Source organism: Microtus ochrogaster, chromosome 5 (assembly GCF_000317375.1).
Source record: "Microtus ochrogaster isolate Prairie Vole_2 chromosome 5, MicOch1.0, whole genome shotgun sequence".
NCBI lineage: Eukaryota > Metazoa > Chordata > Mammalia > Rodentia > Cricetidae > Microtus > Microtus ochrogaster.
Window position 1 is genome coordinate 1,348,497 of NC_022012.1, and position 13,246 is coordinate 1,361,742.

A 13,246-nucleotide genomic window follows, 5' to 3' on the forward strand; every position below is an offset into this window, starting at 1 on the left:
TATGAACATAGTTGAACAAATGCCCCTGTCATATGATCGGGCATCTCTTGGGTATACTCCCAAGAGTGGTATTGCTGGGTCCAGGGGAGCAAGATGTCTCTTGTCAATTATAGAGTTTTGGAAGCTGCTTACAATATACTTCCTCTTAACTTAGGTAATATTATATCCTTTGGGATCTTTGATGAAATTGAAGGATAGTTAAAGCTATACTTTTCTTTAGTTATAATGAAAGATAGATTAGATACAAAACTTTAGACTCACAAAAATAGGATAAATGAAAGAATATTTTCCTTAGTTTGCCAACTGTAAATGGACTAAATATTATAGTTATAATTCTAGTTTCCTAACTGTTTTGTTTTATGTAATCTTGCTACGTTAAAGTTAAAGCCTTCCCCAGAAAAGGGGAGATGCTGTGGGAAGCCCTTTTGTATATGTGTTGTTTAATTGGTTATTGAATAAAGAGGCTGCTTTGGCCTGTGATAGAACAGAAGAGAACTAAGTGGGAAAACTAAACTGATATATTAATTACCTGTTATGAGAATCAGTACATTGTTTTAGGTGTAATAATCTTTATTGCCCAGAAGATGTTGTGGTTGCAGATTCGTGGTGGCAACAGGAATGGTCTTGAGCTGCTTTAGTTTCTGAGCCTTGGTACTGGTTAAATACTGAGGAATATGCTTTGCTTGACAAATTAAAATCAATTCCATTCGTGGAGCAAAAAATCTGGAACTCACAGACAGGGAGCAAAAACCGGAAGCTGCAGAAGTCGCCACACAACAAGGAACTGCCTCGGGAATGCTACAGTAGTGCATGAGCTTGGTAAATTTCCAAGTTGCCACATGCAGTAAACTCTACTGTGGCAGGGATTCTACAAAAAAAAAAAAAAAAAAAAACACTTAGGTAAAAGCAAGCCAAACAGGCAGGGTTGGGAGACTGTTTGGGCCATGAACTAGCTAGGCTGTTAGGCCATTCACCTAGGAGACATGAAGTCTGATTCCACGTGGGTGCCAAATGAAAAGAAATCTCACACTAGCTCAGAATTGAGAAATATATGATTATTTATTTAGGGGTAGACTCACAAACCAGAATCCTCTGCTTGAACCGAGAACAGAAACTGAACCCAGCAGCAGGAAAGAGTAGATGCATGCTCTACATCGGTTTACGTAGTATAAGAGGCCACACCCTAGTGGATGGGTAACCACAAGCTGTTAAGACTTCCTACAGCACTCAGAAGTACAACTGCACAATCAGCACCCCACTGAAACACACAAACAATTTTAAAAGTAAAATAAGGGGCTTGAGAGATGGCATGGGGTTAAGAATCCTGATTCTTACAAAGGACCTGAATTTGGTTCCCAAGACACACAAGGTGGTTTTCAAACATCTGTAATTCTGGTTCCAGGGTATTATTTGCCCCTTTCTGATCTCCAAAGGCAATTTGCACATATGATACACTTATATACATTGTAGTTAAAGCACTCATAAATTAAACACACACGCACGCACATACACACACAAACAAAAATGTGTAGTGGTGGCTCATGCCTTTAATCCCTGCTCTCAGGAGACAGAAGCAGGCATATCTCTGTGAGTTTAAGGACAGCCTGATCTACAAGAGCTATTTCCAAGACAGGCTCCAAAGCTATGGGGAAATCCTGCCTCAAAAAGCCAAAAAAACAAGCAAACAAACAAACATACAGAAACACATGAAAAAACCATTTGAACCTACTATTTTCCTCCCATATTTATGTATGCATTTATTTGCTATTTAAGCACATATTTAAGTGGGCTAAATTAAAACTAAACAGTCTCATATTCTTTATCTGATGATAGCTTAAACACAATTCTGCTACTTTTGCCTTCACTTGGTATATGTACCGTTTGAATTTAACTTGGGTATTTCAGTATTCACGTTGAATTTTTTTAAGTTGTATTTAATGGTCTTATCTTTTTTGGGATATGTCCTTAGTCATCCCACTGACTATTTTTAGGCCTTAGCAAGACCAAAATTCTAGAAGTTTCCATGGTAATTTTAACTTGCCCTTATTACACTGACTGGAACATACCCTCAGGATAAGTGATTTAAGTCATAGAAATTAAATTATTTCCTTCAAATATAAATTTCACTTTAGTTTCTACAAAAAATATAGGTTCTTTGGTAGTTTTAGAATTTTATGAGTTTTTTTCCAGAAATTATTATCTGTTGCAGCAGATTTGATCTCATTAAAGTACATTGTCATATCTAGAATTCATGTTAGCAGCATTTTATCAGTCTTTCATAGCAGTTTATGCTTCTATTCCCACCTCTCAAAGGAAACGGGATGCCAAGACTTTGAAGCCAGTGTTAGCTACATAGAAAGGTCTGATCTCATAAAACAAGAACAGGTGTTGCACCAAGTAATTTATTAGTAGGAATCAGAGCACATACAGGTTAAATTACAATAAATGAAAGGGGCTGAAATAGATTTATACCTATTAGCTGAGCAGCTTCCAGAAGTTTCTCAGAAGGTTCTCTGTGGTTGTAAGGTTATTTTTGTATTGGTTATAACTATGATATAAACATCTACACAGACTAGCACTGTTCATGTTACACTCTTTCTTTTGATTTTGCACACATGTCACAAGTTCACGTAAACCCTATAGAGAAATATAAAAATACTAGCAAATAACTATAAGTCAAAACAAAAACATAGTTACATAAACAATAATTTAGAATTTGGAGTCATTTGTTTCAGAATTGGCTATTTCAATTTTGTAGAGCTTACAACCAAGGTGACCTTTTCCTTAGCTCAATTTCTATACACATCTTATAATAGAAGGTTTTAAGTTGAATGTTAGAAAACATCAATATTTAACATATCAAGTCAGAAATATTTGCCTAACTACACAATGGCATTGTAAATACTTATCAAACAGAGTGTTATTGCTGAACAAAAGCACATCATCAAACTGTCCAGAAAGAGAAGTAGAACAGAACGTTAAGCTGGATCAAAATAAAAGGGATTTAGAAAATACCATGATTTTATGTGGTTTTTGGAGTATATAAAAAGCTTGACCACAAATGGAGCCAGTGTCTTTCGTTGCTGTTGTTTTCATCCCCAGGAATGTTCTCAGTGTTTGTTTTTCATTGAGAATACTTTCTGCAGGGGAAATGTTTGCACAATTAGGCCCCTGAAGAGCAGCAGGTTATCCAGCCCTTGGGAAGAGTTTATGAGCTGCCTTTTACATGATGTTCCACCCAGCTTTGCCAAACAACAAAATGATCAGGCATATTTTGGCTATTTTAGAAAATAGCAGAGAGATTACTGAACAGCACTGCCTGAACTCCAGCTTCCTTTAGGAAATCTGTCATGGCTACATGCAGTGACTCAAAGCTATATTATCTGATACTAAGAGTACTCTTATCTCACTGAATATCAGGTTTTCTTGCTCATAGATAAAGGACTGTGGTGAAGTTAAAAGCACAGTTATGATACAAAGCCCTTGTGATTTTTTAACATCATGATGATATGATATGAAAATAGATCTTATATCTATATGTTCATTAACTTACTGTACAGTGTGGGGTCCTTTTTTTCTCAAGGAGAAAATTTTAAACAAGATCTCTAGTATTTTTACAGTTATTTTATAAAAAGAAGCAAAATCCATCATTTTTCTCTAATTGTTGTTTGTCCATGCAAGTAAACAAAGAATAAAGCAACGAAACACTAGAGGTCCAAGAATATAATACATCCCTCTCTTAAGGAAGGAGAGAGAGAGAGGAAGGTGAGTGGGGGTGCGTGAGGGGAATGGAAGGAGGGGAGGAACTGTAAATTTTTTGAATGGAAAAATAAATAAAAAAGGGAAAAAAGAAAATCTAAATATGTAAGACTAGAGCATATTGTCAAGGAAGTAAAATTGTGGAGTTATTCTAATGTCATGATGTTGACATCATGTTTTAAAAGTTCAGAGGTACAGCTGTCATCCCTGTAGTTGTGTGTCAAGCATGATATGTTATACTACAATAGCAAACAACCCAATATGCCAGGGCCTACCAAGGAAGGATGGCCTACCCTTCCCAGCATATATTACACATGCATATTGGGTAACTGCTGTGCTGTTGCCTATCATTTTCTATCAGATCTATTCCAGGTGGAGCACAGTTTTCAACATCACAGTTCTCATGGATAAGCAAAAGGATGGCATGCACTGGCTCAGAATTCTTCATAGAGGAACTTATCTCACTCCTGGTCACATTTCTTTGTCCAAGACCTGTTCATTCATGAGTCCAATTAGTGGGATGTGTGTCTCTCTACCACAGAGGCAACCTCCATCAAGTCACCACACTGGATAATTAACTGTCCCACAAAATTCAAAGGGGCTGTTATGGATATAATGTAACATCTTTAAAAATTACGTTTCTTGATTGACTAAGTGTGTGTGTGTGTGTGTTTACCTTCATTCATTGCTTGGGTTCTAGGTGTCAAAGTTGCTTGGTGCAAACACCAACTGTTAGCCATAACTGAATTCCTTGTACTTTGAAGGGCACTTTTGAAATTAAGGAAAATAATCTATAGTAGTGTTAACAGCCTTGAATTTGTGCTAATTACACCTCGGTCACAGGAAATGATATGCTGGTTATCACGCCTCCATCCCAGGAAAAGCCTTTAGTTTTCTTTAAAAATTAGGTATAAAACAAATTACAGTGTTGCTGGCCCTAGTTTTCTTGAAAGACACTATGAAGTTGTCAAAGTCCAATTGAGATGTGACTGTGTGATTGGCACAAACAGTTATTATAAAAACTGCAAAAATTTTATGATCATTTTTAATTTTTATTTAAACTCCATCAACTTCAATTGGGCTCTTTATGAGTGCTTCTGGGTGTGAGGACATCCACCAGATCATGGTCTACCTTACAGAAGCCAGACATGGCCTTCAAGAAGATTCAATCTCTCTTCAGAAACCAACATATTTTGTTTGTCTGTTGTCCATTTCCTTTCTTCCTTTTAACTTCTATTGAAAATAGTTATTTTCTCATATAATATATCCTGATTATTGTTTACACTTTCCCTAAGCCTTCCATTTACTCTCAACTTCCTCTCCTATCCAAATCTACCCCTTTTCTGTCTCCCATCAGAAAGCTAACATACCAATAAGAGATAAAAATATAATACAATATGATACAATACAATATAACATGACAAAAATAAAAACTGACACATTTGAATAGAACAAAACAAACAGTATTAAGGAAAGAGCCCAAGAAAAGACCCAACAGATAAATGAAAGGCCTACTCATTCTCAGCCTCAGCAAACTCATAAAAGCAATAAATTGAAAACAATAATAAATATGTAAAGGACATATAGGATAAAAAGAGAGAAAAAACATAAACAATAAATTATAAAATAATCTAATAAAGAAGGGAAAAGAAAAGCCCTAACACAATGTTATGAAACAAAAAACCTCAAAAGGCCTCTGAGTTCCTTTGCTGTTTGTCATCTACTGGTCATGCAGTCTACTGCTACATTACTGTTACTGTTGCCCTGGTAAGACTCACTTAGAGAAAACTAAATTCTCATTTACAAGTGTTCATCAATTGCACACAGCTTTTGAGGGTACATTTCGGATATGTATATCTACTTCTCAACTGCTTCAGTCTCTGTGAGTTCATATTTTGCATTGATCCTATTGACTTAGAGAACCTTAATTTCATCGTGTCTCCCATTCGCTCTGCTCTTAAATTCTTTCTGCTGCCTCTTCTTCAGGGTTTCCTGAGCTCTCGCAGGATGGATTTGATGAAGACATCCATTCCTATCTAAATGTTCCAATATCCCTCACTCTCTGCAATATGTCTGGCTGTAACCCCTGTGTCTGTTCCCATCTGCTGCTGAAGGAATCGTCTCTGATGATGATTGAGTAAGGTCCTAATCTATGAGTATAACAATGCCATTAAGAGTAATGTTATTGCTATGTTTCCTGAATAGAACAGTAGTATTTCATTTTTCCCTAGATCCCTGGGATATCTAGTCTTACGTTCTTACTTGCCCCCAAAAGCCTCAATGTCTAATAGGGGTTAATATTTCTAATGGTCTGTCCTGTCCCTTTAAAAGACAAGCCATGATGTAATGAAACACTATAATCAAAGTAATTTGGGGAGGAAAGAGTTCATTTGGCTTACACTTACATATTATAGTCATCACTTAAGGAAATTAGGACAGGAATTCAAGCAGAGGTCATGGATGTGTGCTGTTTGCTGATTTGCTCAGTCTTCTTTTTTTTTTTTTTTATAAAAAAACCCAGTACTGCCAACTGAGAAATGACCTCACCCACAATGAACTGTGATCTTCCCCCATCAATATTAATTAAGAAAATGTGCTATAGGCTTGTCTAAGCCTCATGAGACATTTTCTCAGTTGAGGCTCCCTCCTCTCTGATAATGCTAGTTTATGTCATGTTGACAAAAAATTAGCCAGCACTTTTGGGTATAAGTTCCATCTCATGGAGATGCCCTTAAAACAAATCAGTTGTTGGCCAGTTATTTCAACAAAACTGGTACAAATTTTCACTATTATGTCTTGCAGGCAGGACACCATTGTGGATCAAACACTTTGTGTCTGGGTTGGTGTTTATGTTTCTCTCTTGGAAGTACACAGAACACCTTCCTGCATGAAAAAAGTAGGCCATAATGGTGAAAGTTTTATGTAGGAACAAGTTTAATTTTTTTCTTGCTCAATAGGTGTTATAGCTGTTGTCATTTTCAGCAGTGGGGTCTTGCCATCAATTTGTGCAGAAGAAACTATAATTTTGGTCAAAGCCTGGTTTGTTTGGAAGCTTCCATGGGACTCCTTTGGCCAAAAACTCAATTAGATATAATGCAATCATAGTATTGGAAGTTTCATTTGGTGACAAGAGATGTGTAGTTGGGAATCTGTCTTCACCATTAATCTATTTGTAATAGATTACCTTCAGATATGCATATTTTAAGAAGCTTCTACTATATTATGTTTCTATACATAATAGAAATGGCCCTCAATTATATCGATTCCCCATGTAATCTCACGCTTCTCGTTTGCCACACTCCCTTTATCATCCCATTCCAGCCCCAATCCATAACTAACTACTGTGTATTTCAGTTTCTTATATCCCTAGGTTATCAATATGTCCCCACCCACCCCTCCCCAATGTCTTTACTGTAGACCTAACTTTTGTGGATTTTTGGATTTTAGCTTGGTTATCTAACTTCACACCTAATATCCACATATAAAAAGAGTACCTATAATATTTGCCTTTCTGGGTCTGGGTTACTTCATTTAGAATGCCTTTCCTAGGTCCATCCACTTACATGGGACTTTCATGATTTCATTTTTTATGTAAATGCTGAGAAATACACATTGTGTAAATGTACTACATTTGACGAGGGAAATGGGAGGCGGTGGCGGGGAGGAGGCAGAAATCTTTAATAAATAAACAAATAAAAAATAAAAAAAAATGTACTACATTTGCTTTACCTATTTACCTCTTGAGGGACATCTTGGTTATTTCTAATTTCTGGGTATTAGATATAGACCAGCAATGAGCATTGTGAGCAATTATTTCCTTAGTATGATGAAGTGCCTTTGAGTATATGCCCAAAAGTGGTATAGCAGTATGTCAAGGTAGATCAATTCCCAGCTCCCTGGTGAACCACCACACTAATTTCCACAGTGGCTGTACAAGGTTGTAGTCTCATCAGTAATGGATGAGTGTTTCTCTTACTTCAGATTCTCACTGGCATGAACTGTCATTTCTTTTAATTGATTCTCCAAGGTGTAAGATGGAATCTCAAAGTAATTTTTGTTTAAATTTCCCTGATGACTTAAGAAGTTGAACATTTCTTTAAGAAACCCTTCAACTATCTGAGTTTCCTTTTTTGGGAATTCTCTGTTTGGATTTACACTCCTGTTTTAATTGAGTTACTTATGGTCTTGATATTAAGAGTTTTGAGGATTTTATCTATATTTTAGATATTAGCCTTCTCTCACATGTGTGGTTGGTAAATATCTTTTCCCATTCTGTAATCTGCTAATCTGCTACTTTGTCCAAATGATGACTCCTTTGCCATATAGAAGCATTTTAGCTTCATAAAATCCCATTTAATAATTGTTGATCTTAGTCTCTCTGTTATCAATATTTTGTTCAGAAAGATTTCTCTTGTGCCCATGAGTCAAAGGTTATTCCCCACTTTCTCATCTATAAGCTTCAATATATTTGGCTTTATATTGAGTTTGTTGATCTATTTGAACTTGGGTTTTATGAAGTATAATAATATAATAAGTATATCTCTATTTGAATTTATATACATGCTGTCATCCAGTTTAAGCACCACCATTTCTTGAAAATGCTACCCCCTTTCCAGTGTGTGTTTCTGTCTTCTTCATCATCAATCAGGTATTCATAGGTGTGTAGATTTATATCTGGGTCTTCAACATATTTTTAACAGCTATTTTTTAAAGAGAAACTTACTTCAATATTTACACCTCAATTTGAAAAATTTTGGAAAGATATCATCTATTTATTTATTTATTTGTTTGTTTGTTTGTTTGTTTATATTTAAATCAAAATATAACTTATTCCATGGTGGTATTCTTACAGGGAAATGGTAAATTTAGGATATTAGGCAAAATAATTAAACATGATTACTTCCAAGGTCAAATTTCTTTATTCTTTCTCTAAGAACAGTATCCAAATATGTCAAAAGTAGTAAGATGCAAACCAGGAAATCCCACATTCCTGCATTTTTTTTGCCAGACATAATTAAGGATTCAATTTCTTTCTTTTTTTGGTGAAGAATTTTTTATTACAGTCTTCTAATTTTACAATGCTATCCCCATTTCCACTCCCTTCCTTTTTCCTGCCCCACTCATTCCTTCACTCCACACCCCATCCACTCCCCAGAAAGGGTAAATATTCCCATGGAGATTCAACAAAGTCTGACACTTCACTTCATGTCATGACCAAGGCCCTTCGCCTGTATCTAGGCTGATCAAGGAGTCCCTCCAGAGACAATGTGCTCCAAGATGCAAGTTCAAGCATGAGGGATAAATCCTGGTCTCACTGTCAGTGGCCCCACAGACTATCCAAGCCTCACAACTGTTCCCCACATTTAGTGGGGCTAAATTTTGTCCCATGCAAGTTCTTCAACTATCAGTCCAGAGTCAGTGAATTCTCACTAACTCAGGTATCACCATCATGATCTTGACCCCTCTGCTCATATTGTCACTGCTCCCTTTCTTGGGCTGGTCTCAGGTAGTTCAACCCAGTGTTTCTCTGTAGATGTGTGTGTCTGCTTCCATCAGTTGCTGGTTGCCTGTTCTATGATGACAATTAAGGTAGTCATCAATCTGATTACAGGGGAAAACCAGTTTAGGGGTCATCCCACCGTTGTTTATAGTCTTAGCTAGGGTCATCCTCATGGATTCCTGGAAATTTCCCTAGTACTATGCTTCTCGCTAATCCTTTAATGGCTTCCTCAACTAAGGTATATCTTTCCTTTATCTCCCTCACTGTCTTTCCCCCTTCTTGAGCATCCCATTCTCTCATATTCTCTTCCTCTTTCTCCTTCCCTCGCCCCTTCATCACCAAATACGCCTCAACCACCTTAGGAATCCATCCCAGGTGGCTCATATTAGCTGTTTTTAATCACTAAAAAGTAAACCTTGCTAGATTTTTATAATTTATGTTAATAGAGTAAATATGCCTAGTCTGTAATAACTCAAAATATTGAAGATAACATGAATTCTCCAAAGTAGACTTTTCTGAGAAAGTTTTCATGTTCACTATTTCATTTTCTTGAGAGATGATGTCAATTAACCAAAGAGCACTTTCAAATGTGCTCCTCTGACTCTGTTCAGATGACCTCATGATCTGATCTGTTCACTACTATTGAAAAGCGAGAAGAATCTCTGGGTAAATGCCTTTGTGATTATAGAATGACCCAGTACACATAATATCACTAAGGAATATAATACCCTGTGGCTGGTTAGCTCCATTGTATCAAATATCACTCTTTAGAGCACCAGTTACTCAGCTCCACAGTCATAAATTGTTTTCTTCCTTGCCTGGATCACTGAGAGAGAATTACTTATTGATTCCCTTAAATGTATGAAGAGACATTACTACCATTGACTAGTTTCAGATTCCTGATGAGTTAGTTAATTTGTTGTCATATTTGAAACACCATTTGGAATTAGTTTTAATTAATTAATCTTGATGAAATAAAAATTTCTTGTATTATTCAACACCATTCCTTTCATCTGTATATTCAGTTTCTCATAACTTCTAAGCTCCTTGAATAAGCAAACAAACATAGATGTTTGGGATGGTGGTGAATAATAGAAAAGTGTGTAGTTTTGTAGACACTGAGCTTTGCATATATAAAGTAAGACTCCTTACAATCATATAAAACAAGGAAGCCCTTTGGTTTTGTCATCTTTCTAAGGATATGTGAATATTTCTGACAAGTATCTTACTCCTTTCTCCATTCCACTTTCTCTTTCTCTCAGTGGGACATAATTTGCTATATCAAAGTTTAAAAATTGTCTTGAAGTAACTTTGGACACATTCAATCATTATCCATGAAAGCTGATTTTTATATCTTGTTTAGTGATGTTTTTATAATGAAACAGTACAAGACATACTTTGAGGTTGCCACTAATCATTCCAGAAATCTTTTAAAAAAAAACACAGAAAAAGGTGCAGGCTACCATTATATTGAGTTTATATATATTTATTTGCTTAAACTTTTCAATAGTCATTTACGATCATTGGCTCTACTGCCATTTCTCTAGTCATGAATTCAAGACTTATAAAAGTAAAATCTTGACAAGATGTGTCAAAACTAAAAGCCAATTAGTCAACCATCAACCACATCCCCTAAATCTTTATAATATGCAATCTCATAAAATTCCTTGTAATAAAAATAGAGCCAAAATTTCTCTTCCAATACTAAGGCTATACATAATTTTCATATGCCTTACAAATATGAAGAACAACCTATTTTAGAATTGGTATTGCTGCAAAGGAGAAATCAATGACTAGAAGAAACCTAAGCTCAAGACTTAGCATGATGTCAAAGATAATAAAATCTTCATGATAACAAAAATCTGATTTAAAACATTTGGGAACAGTCATTCTAAGAAATCTGTTAATTCAAATAGCTATTCAATAAAAAGACATTGTCACTTGATTTTTTTTTTACCCCACACAGAAACATCCCAAATTTATGTGACTCAGTTGTATTTTATAAACTTTAATACATCTCTGAGATGTTATGTTTGGCTAACTTGCAGTTTGATGAAGTGGAAGTGAAGCATATGAAATATTTTTTGACACAATAATGCCACAAAACCAGATTAAACCTCAACGTTATAAAGTAGCATTAGTATTTGTGGCATGTGTTTATTCTGGCCATACGCTGTTATCACCATCTTGCATGAGCTAATTCAAATTATTAAAGACCCTAAGGGGAAAGAGGGCAGCTGGGGTCTTTTCTGCAAGGACCTTACCTTTCAGAAATTCTCAAGAAGATGAGGACATGTTAGAAAAATTACCCACACAACTTTCTATAAATTGCTTGTATCATGTATGAAAATCTCCCAATGCCCAAAGTAAATGCTATGACTGTGTATATAATAAGAATAGGAGATAGGGTGTCTCTTGAAAATGTACAGATAAAAGGAAAAATCAGGAAGTGGAGCTATTTCTGCTACACATCACTGAGAAGATATGTTAAGGTCATGTCCTCCTGCAACACTCCTAACCTTTGCTGTGGCAGATACTTTCTGATTCCAGTGCTCTCTGTTCCCAAACGAGCCTACTGACTTTGAAAAAACTATTCTTTCCATATTAGTTAGGTAGACATAGGCTTCATTTGCCAGTTTAGAAAGTCAAAAGGTCTACAATCTTTGAAATCATCTGTGGTAGGGGTCATTTAATGATGCTCCCGTCTCTGTGTTCCTTCTGGCCAGCAAAGTGTTAGTTCTACATTGTGATTCTCATCCAATGTGACATCCCCCACAAATCCATCAGTGCTCCTAAGCAAAAGCAAGAATGAAAATCCCATTCTACCCAAGGAAATCTCAGCTTCCACAGATACACTAAGAACTTAAGGTACTTCAGTACTTTTCATTCTCTTTGATTACAAAAGTCACTTATTAGCTGAATTCAAGAGAGCTCATGGGACACCTGCTCTTAAAGTTTTGCCAGAGTTCTTTGCTGCCATAAAATTCTAAGAAAACAATCACCATTCTGCTTCTCTAGAACTTCAGGCATTTCAGTCCTAGTCCTCAATAGAACAAGGGACATTTGGACATTTTCTGTGGCCACTTTTGTCATTATCTTCCTACTAACAACATCAAGACAAAATAAACTAATGATTATGTCATCAAAACAGTATTACTTTCTTCCACAGGAAAGAAATGTTATGGTAGGTAAATCGGCAGGTCAAAGAAAGCTGAAAACTGGTGTAGTGCATGGTTTTAGAGAAAATGTAGTACTTAGAAATTCAGAATGTAGAATCTGAAGGCTGCCACTGATCACGGTAAGGCCCATCTTCAGCACTGCCATCTCATTTTAGTGCACTGCCGCTGTACCAGGTTGACTAAAGGTAAATTTGCAATGTGTTATTTAAAAACAACTTAAAAGAAAAGCAGGTTATTTGGGTCAAAATTCTAAGTTAAAGTCTGTTGTTGAAGTAAAACCAAGGCAGCAGGAACAAGAAGAAACTAGGAACACTACATTCAATGTATTAATAATTAATGTTTGCATTGATTGCTCTTTGTTCCTGGCTATGGATGTGATATGATCAATTCCCTCAAGCTCCTGCTTCTGTGACTCTCTTGCTTTGACAGACTACTCCTGGAACTGTGAACTACAATAAATACTTCCCCCCTTAAGTTACTTCAGTCATAGTATTTTACTACAGTATCAAAAAGAAATAAAACTTGCAGGGAGCCAGACAGGATCGCCATTGCAAGATGGCACCACATCCTGTCTTGCCGGTTATACTCCATATTTGGCAATGCCTTTGAGAGCTGCCTGTCCCCCACTTCCCGCATGCATGGTGAATGGGGGTCCCTGGGCCTATCTCGATGCAGTCTGGTGTCAGCTGATGGTGGCAACCAATCACAGGGCAACCCATGTGCCAATTCCATATATAAGCAGCTGCCTTAGTGCTCTCGGGCCCCTTCGCTTCATGTTATCTCTCAACCAAGTGCACTCCAGTAAAGC